Here is a 7,973-nt window from a genome sequence, read left to right as displayed (position 1 = left end):
TCTTAAGAGCTTTTGTCTACTTTATTAGACTTTGAGGAAATTTCCAGATTCTCCTCTATTGATAATTCATAATTATTTTAATTCCATTGTTAACTGAAAACATCAATTGTTTTATTTATGTTGTTAACATGCATTTAAAACTCCAAATACAGTTTCTCCTGGTGACTCTCCATGCCTTGTTGAAAAGACAGTTCTTAGTACTGATTTTGGATGGAGGAGTTCATAAATATCAGTTAAATTGACCCGTGGTCACTATGTTTTCACTGATTCTTTGCCTATCTACTATTATTTACAGCCAAAATCAGTAACTGAGTACAGGAGTTTTTCATTTTTGACTTTTTTTTTCAATTTGACCTTATAAAATACATTTAAAAATGAAGTCTCGATAGGTTATTACTTCTTTCATGCCCGATAAATGCATTCTTTTCTTTGTGGAAATCTGCAGTGAAATTGTCTTCATAGGAAATCAATAGTCACCTTATTGTTCTCTGACTATTGTTAATATTTTGTATATTTATGCCAATAATTTTACCTCTCATGTCTTTAAACTCTTCCTGAGTGCACAATTAAAATCCAAAATACAAATCCTAGTTCAAGATGTATAAAATGCAAAATTCTCCAAATATTTTTTGATTTTATGTGTATATGTATTCTGCCTTTCTCTGTGTCTCTGTTATTTGTCTCTCTTTCTGTCTCTGTCTCTGTCTTCCTCTCTCTGTCTCTGTCACTATCTCTCTCTCTTTCTCTGTGTCTATTTTGTGTGTTAATCAAGAGGTCAATGTTGAGAACGTTGCTCAAATATTCTCCATAATATTCTTTGTTACATTGTCTCCCATTTCAACAGCTGGGCCAGATAATATCCCTAGCAGCTTCAGGTTTTCTGCTCTTTATAACTCTGCAGTGATAGGATTATGGGTTCTTTGCACTGTGCCGACTTTTGCCTTCAGTGTCAATAATGCAGCACATGCTCTCATGTTCCCATGGCTGTACCTTATCAAATGACGTATATCTTTCCACTGCTTCAACATATGAAATTTTTTGACACCTAAATGATATCATGATGTTGGTCAAAATCAAAATACAAACACAGCAAACGCACCATGTAAAGGGAATCATGTGTTATGTATAAAGTATAAATGCCTTCTGCATTTGGGCTTGGCTTCCATCTTCCAGATATCTAAATTTACATATTTAAACTTTCCAAAATTTGAATGATTCTAAAATTGAAACTTATTTAGCCTCAAAATAATTTTAAAAACTTCATTCTGTTTATGTTAGCTTTTCCCTGCTATGTTTTAGATTCAATAATAGAGGTCCCTGCGTGCTGAGAGTGTGTGGGAGAACCATGCGATTCTATTCTTAAACATCAGTGTCTAGGTCGTTTCCAGGTTCTGGCTACCTGAGTGAGGTAAGCCAGACCCAAAAAGAGGAACATGGGATGTACTCACTCATAATTGGTTTCTAGCCATAAATAAAGGACATTGAGCCTATAATTCGTGATCCTAGAGAAGCTAAATAAGAAGGTGAACCCAAAGAAAAACATATAGTTATCCTCCTGGATATTAACCTTCATCAGGCGATGAAAGGAGACAAAGACAGAGACCCACATTGGAGCACCGGACTGAAATCCCAAGGTCCAAATGAGGAGCAGAAGGAGAGAGAGCACGGTCAAGGAACTCAGGACGGCGAGGGGGGCACCCACACACTGAGACAATGGGGATGTTCTATCGGGAACTCTCCAAGGCCAGCTGGCCTGGGTCTGAAAAAAGCATGGGATAAAACCGGACTCACTGAACATAGCAGACAACGAGGGCTACTTAGAACTCAAGAACAATGGCAATGGGTTTTGATCCTACTGCACATACTGGCTTTGTGGGAGGCTAGGCTGTTTGGATGCTCACCTTACTAGACCTGGATGGAGGTGGGAGGTACAGACTTTACACAGGGCAGGGAGGAGTTGATTGGGGGAAGGGGAGGGAAATGGGCGGCGGTGGTGGGGAGGAGGCAGAAATTTTTAATAAATAAATTTAATAAATGAATAAATAAAAAAATCAGTGTCAATAAGCCTCTCATGGCTGACACAGGCAAGTATAATAAGGTGATACATCTACATTTATTGCCATGTTTCTATTTTCTCAATGTTTTGCAAAACTTGTGATTTTGGTGCTTTTAAGTTTTCATTTAATGATAATGTATACTTTAATATATATAAAATCTATTCAATTCGACACTCCATTTTTAATTGGGTTAATTGGAGTTTTAATGTCTAGCTTCTTGAGTTCTTTATATATTTTGGAGATCAGACCTTTGTCTGATACGGGATTGGCGAAGATCTTCTCCCATTCAATAGGCTGCCTTTTTGTCTTAATGACAGTGTCCTTTGCATTACAGAAGCCTCTCAGTTTCAGGAGGTCCCATTTATTCATTGTTGCTCTTATTGTCTGTGCCACTGGAGTTATATGTAGGAATTGGTCTCCTGTGCCCATGTGTTGCAGATTACTTCCCACTTTCTCTTCTATCAGGTTCAATGTGGTCATATTTATATTGAGGTCTTTAATCCATTGGGACTTGAGTTTTGTGCATGGTGATAGATATAAAATAGGAATAATCAAACTTGGGCATCTTAAAAAACAATGATAATAATAACTATTTAAGAATCCAAAATGTAAACTAAGATTACTAAACTTTCAATAAATAAAGGAAAGTTGAATAAGTCCTTTTGTAACTGTTACATTACTTTATTTATTTATTTAGGTTTTTCAGGACAATGTTTCTCTGTGGCTTTGGGGCTTGTTCTGGAACTAGCTCTTGTAGACCAGGCTTGTCTCAAACTCACAGAGATCCGCCTGTTTCTGCCTCCTGAATGCTGGTATTGAAGATGTGTATCACCACCACCTGGCTCAATTTTTTTAATGAAATTTCACAAAATTTATATTTTTTTTTAAATTACAAAATATACTTCCTTGAAAAATTGCTAATTAGGAAAGTAACGCAGAAGTTGTCACTTTTTAAAAAGGTATAAAGTTGAAGACACAAGCAGTGGGTAGAACGCAACCTCAAACCTTACTAATTATGGCTTATAATGAGATTTTTATAAACTTCTAAATTTGGAGGGGTAGCTGTAATGAGGATATATTATTTGCGAAAATAATCTCTTTTCAATAAAAGGAAAAAAGTGCCTTAAAACACTGAAAAGGTCACATGTAAAACAAAGTGAGCGTAATATACCAGGTCTTCAGTTTATGAATGGTCCCCCAGCAGACACAGAAGCAGAAAGGAATCTGAGATAATTACCCAAAGATTAAGATCCAGTGATGTGTAGGTAGGTCATGTCCAGAATGCAATCTGCAATTATTTTGAAGACTATTACTACTATGCTGCCTACCCAAGAAATATGACCAATTTAAAGTTTAGGAAGAATTCTTGATAAATACTTGCATAGTTCATTGTGTAAAATAAGCTATAAGTAGGTGTAAAACCAAATAGTGCAAACATCGGCATATAATTTTAACATATGGGAGAAAATCTTAATGAATATTTAGCATTACGTTAATTAACGTGAACTCCTGTCCCATATTATTCCACATAAAACTTTGCCAAATTAATGCTTCTCATTTCAGTATAATATCAAAGAAAACTTTTCTCTATCTCATTAAATTATCTAGCTGCAGTCACACCTTTCTTAAGTAAAATTTCTTAGAGCAAAATTAAAATCAGTAAACATAACTGCAACAACGTCTCCAAACATTACGCTTTCCAAAGAAGCATGCTGCATGAAGACAAAGAGACCCATCTGCCAGCACATCTGTACAGTTTTGTTTGAAAGAAATCTAGCATCTGAAGTAAGTCATGCTGTCCAATGAATTTCACTCTCAGAGAAAATGATCATACCAACAAACAGATATTTATTGCAACCCATATTGTGTATTGTGCTACAACTTCAGGGAAAAAAAATGTTAACAAAGGATTTTCATCAGTGTCTTAGCTGTCAGATTTAAACTTTTTCCTCTCAGATGAGAAAATTGAGACACTCTGAGGTATAATTTCCAGTTCCCTTGGACTCCAAGGTAATAATTTTCAGATGTCTGACACAAATCTTTGTTGGACTTTCTTCTGTGATTAAGTTGTCTCTGGAACATTTCTCTGTCTCCTGTTGACATACCTAAGGTAGATAATCTCTGACTTATCTCTAGCCTGTTTCATTTTTCATTCTGTAGAGAAGTTGTTTAAAAATTATCTACTAGATTAATTTCCAATCCCTGCCACAAAGCTCTTCCACTTCTGAATCTCGACAGAAAATCAGGATTCAACTTTATAAAGTAACTAGAAAATCCCTTTGTTCTCTGTCATTTCATCATTCTTCTTTTGTATCTTGTCCTAGAGAAGGCATTGAGACAATTTCTAAACGTGTCAATGCTATTTTAAATGGATAATGATTGCAAACCAGGGTTAAGGGAGGAAATTTAATTAACACAATTTTGGATAGTCTCTTTTTAAAAATAGTTTCCTCCTAAAAACCAATATGTAGTTTGAAGTTTCTGACTATACCTATAATCTGTTTACATTTTCATAAAAGCACTCATTAATATTCAAATACTTTTAAGAAATATCATGGTGTATGCCTTTGGTATTGCTCTACTAACTACATTTGGAAAATATACACTAACTATGGCTATGTACACAAATCAAATAAAGCACATAGAAGTTAAATATATTATTGATAAGTAGCAACACATTCATATCCCACGGATAATAAATATATAGTTGGGTTTTTTTACTACAAAGCAAAAAATGAAGAATCAACCTTTTTTTATCAAACACAGGACATCGTGATTGCTAATTAAAGTCAATACCATACTGTTCCAGGATTTATTTAAGAAAAAATTGATTATTTTCACAGTAGTTGTATAAAATCAAGAGCTAGAAAGATGACACTTTGAACAAGACTGTTTGGAAAATATTCTAAAATTATTTGGATTTAATAAAATTTACAGTGTAATGTTTTAAAAGTTGATTACTTCTGTCATTAATTCTATAAAACACATTGATCCACTGGACATAAGTTTATAATATACTCAATTTAGATGGGATGAGAAATACATAAAAATGCCCTTAAAATTAATTTCACACATATGTACAAGTTATTTCACATATATGTAGTTTTCCGGTCAAACTTAAGAACCTCTGATGAGAAAATCCCATTGTTCTTCAAGGGTGATGTGCAAATGAACAGCTTCTTCCTAGTTGGAATAAACCCTTCTATAATCCAAGCCAATAACTGTATAAGCTTGATACACCACTATCATTACCCACATATTACGTACTTGTAACGTCTAGTGTCAGTTCTTCTATTTGTTTGATTTTGCATTATTTGGAATTCACAACTAGCTTCTTTTCACTCTTCTTCCTCTCAGAATACGGGACATGAAGCCTCTCATGAGCATGTTATTTGTTTAGAAAATGGGAAACCACTCTTAGATGAATAAACAATAAAGTGTCCCATTCTACTATTTTCTTCATAATGAGGTCACAGTTAAATAAGCTTGAAGACTTTTGACAACTAGTAAATATTGGTAATATTTACACAACAGAACTACTCAAGGATGCTTAGCGAGAGAACTTGATGAGCATAAAACACAGCATCCTGATTCTATACCCTCATCCACATATGTTGTGTATCCATTGCTACCATCTTCTCCCTACTTTTGTATCCAAGAACTTTCTTGAGAATCTCTTCTGTATTGATTATGTTATTGTCAGAAATACTTTATTGTAATAAATGTCAGCTTGATTTTCCAAAATGGTGATAGAATTTGCTGGCCAGCTTAATGATGAGTAATAAAGTTTCAAGTATGTAGCTATAGACACAAGCATTTTAGGTGCTTTCATGGAAATAAATATATTTCCTTGGATATGATAAGTGATAAAATTATCTCTCATGTACTATATAAACTAACTTTAAACTAGAAGTTCAGGCAAGTACTGCAATGACACAGTCATTTTCACATTTCTATAGACATTATCTTGAAGGTAGTCATCATCTTGACCTAGTTATGGGATGCAATTAGTTACTTAGAAGCTGGACAGTGCAATCTATGAAGAAGCTTGAACGTCAGGATGTGTTCTATTACTTTTCTGCTTTTGATTTTATTCTCCTAACAAATATGCCTAGTTGGTCCTCTATAAAACATGTGGGATATTACCAAATTCAAGAATTTTATAGCTGGGGACATCAAGACTCTTTTAGCACATAGAGTTTGGTGACTGGAGCTCACTGATCTGCTTGAGAGGTTACCAGAACTGCCACAAATGGTCCAGGCCATGCTGGAAATGACCCACATTTTTAAAATGCTGTAAGGTACATTATTTTAAAGAATCTTTCCCACTAGGGCATGATACAAAGATCTATGCTTAGATTGATCTAGTAGCAAGTAAGACATGATGAATATGGGATACATTCAGTGATAATTACCATCTGTATAGAAATATAGAGGCAGTATATATTCACAATTATTTTCCCATTTAAAGTCAGCAGTTTCTGAATTGAATTTTTTTCTCATTTATTCTTGTTCCTTTGTTGTATGCTCATAAATATCTTAGTGTAATATATAACAAAGGGTCAGGGAAAGTCCAGAGGGCCTTGCACCACTCAGCAGAAGCAAAGATAAATAATAGTCTTTCAAAACTGTCAATAGCAGGCTTTCTCTGGCTTTGGATTAAACTATATCATCCTAAACAATATCTTTCCTAGATGTTCCTCACCTTGAAATCCTCCATTTTGATTAGAGTACAGTTTCACTCTGTCCTTTATCATTCCTGTGAAACCACTGTCCAACCAGAGGCACAATGCAGAAAATTATGAATAACTTGCTACTGAATGTTAAGAAGGTTATATGCTAATATTAAAACAATTAGGAGTTACGGGTATCAATTCTGTGGTCTCAGATTGGGCCCTGGAAGCCCTTAATAAAGGAAGGGCCATCAACTCATCAACAACACACCAAATAAAATAACAAATAATAAGAGAGAGAGAGAGAAATTTAGTCAATGTGGTGACCAAACATTAGGAAAAGTTGGAAAGAGGTGCAGTGATACACAACTCAAGTTCATTTCCACTGTCGTAACATATAGGAAAAGAGGAGATATTAAATAGTTTAGGACAAACTATGGTACCATCTGTCAGGGTCTTAGCTCCAGTCTATCTCATAAGGTGTTCTGATAAGGTGATATATATATATATATTGGCTGACACTAGAAAGCAAGCCTTTTATTTCTTCAACCTGAGGTTTTTTTGGTACAACCCTAACTCCAGGGCAAAAGGTATTTTCTCAATAGTCTGAGAGCCAAAATGAGGGACACAAGCACTATCTTAGAATATCTTCATTTGTGCCAATATGGTTATGTTAGGATCATTTAAAAAAAAGCATTTTAAAGTTGTACCAGAAAAAGCTATGTGTGAGAATGTAAATATATAAGAAATATAATATAATTACAACCTCACCTAAATTCCATAATGACACTTCAACCTTCAACAACTCACTCATTCTAAAGGGCTTTTAGTTACCTGGATTTCCAGTGTGGATACATTCTACTTTAAATGCTTTTATCTATTCCTGTATCTGGACCGTGCTCTGCATACACCTTTTCGGCTTCCCTCATTCTACAGAACCCATGGATCATTTGATTTAGCCATGCTGCTCAGTTCATCTCAGACACTAAGAACTCCTCATGCAACTCCCACACACGTTTTTCACCTTTATCAGCATTCGGTCTGCTCCCAATTCTGTTGGAACACTTTGAACTTTGCCAAGGCCTTACCTCACTTTTAAAAATTATGTAACCTGCATAGATCCATATTTAGTTACTCTTTCAGGTGTGATATGAGAAAAGAGTCGATACTGCGACGAGATGTATATACATTGGAATAAAAGGAGCAATATTTGTGGACAATTAACTACCAAGGGAATTGGTGC

Source organism: Chionomys nivalis, chromosome 15, assembly GCF_950005125.1.
Source record: "Chionomys nivalis chromosome 15, mChiNiv1.1, whole genome shotgun sequence".
In the NCBI taxonomy this organism is placed as follows: domain Eukaryota; kingdom Metazoa; phylum Chordata; class Mammalia; order Rodentia; family Cricetidae; genus Chionomys; species Chionomys nivalis.
The sequence above is the reverse complement of the archived record's forward strand: the minus strand, read 5'-3'. Positions refer to the sequence as shown.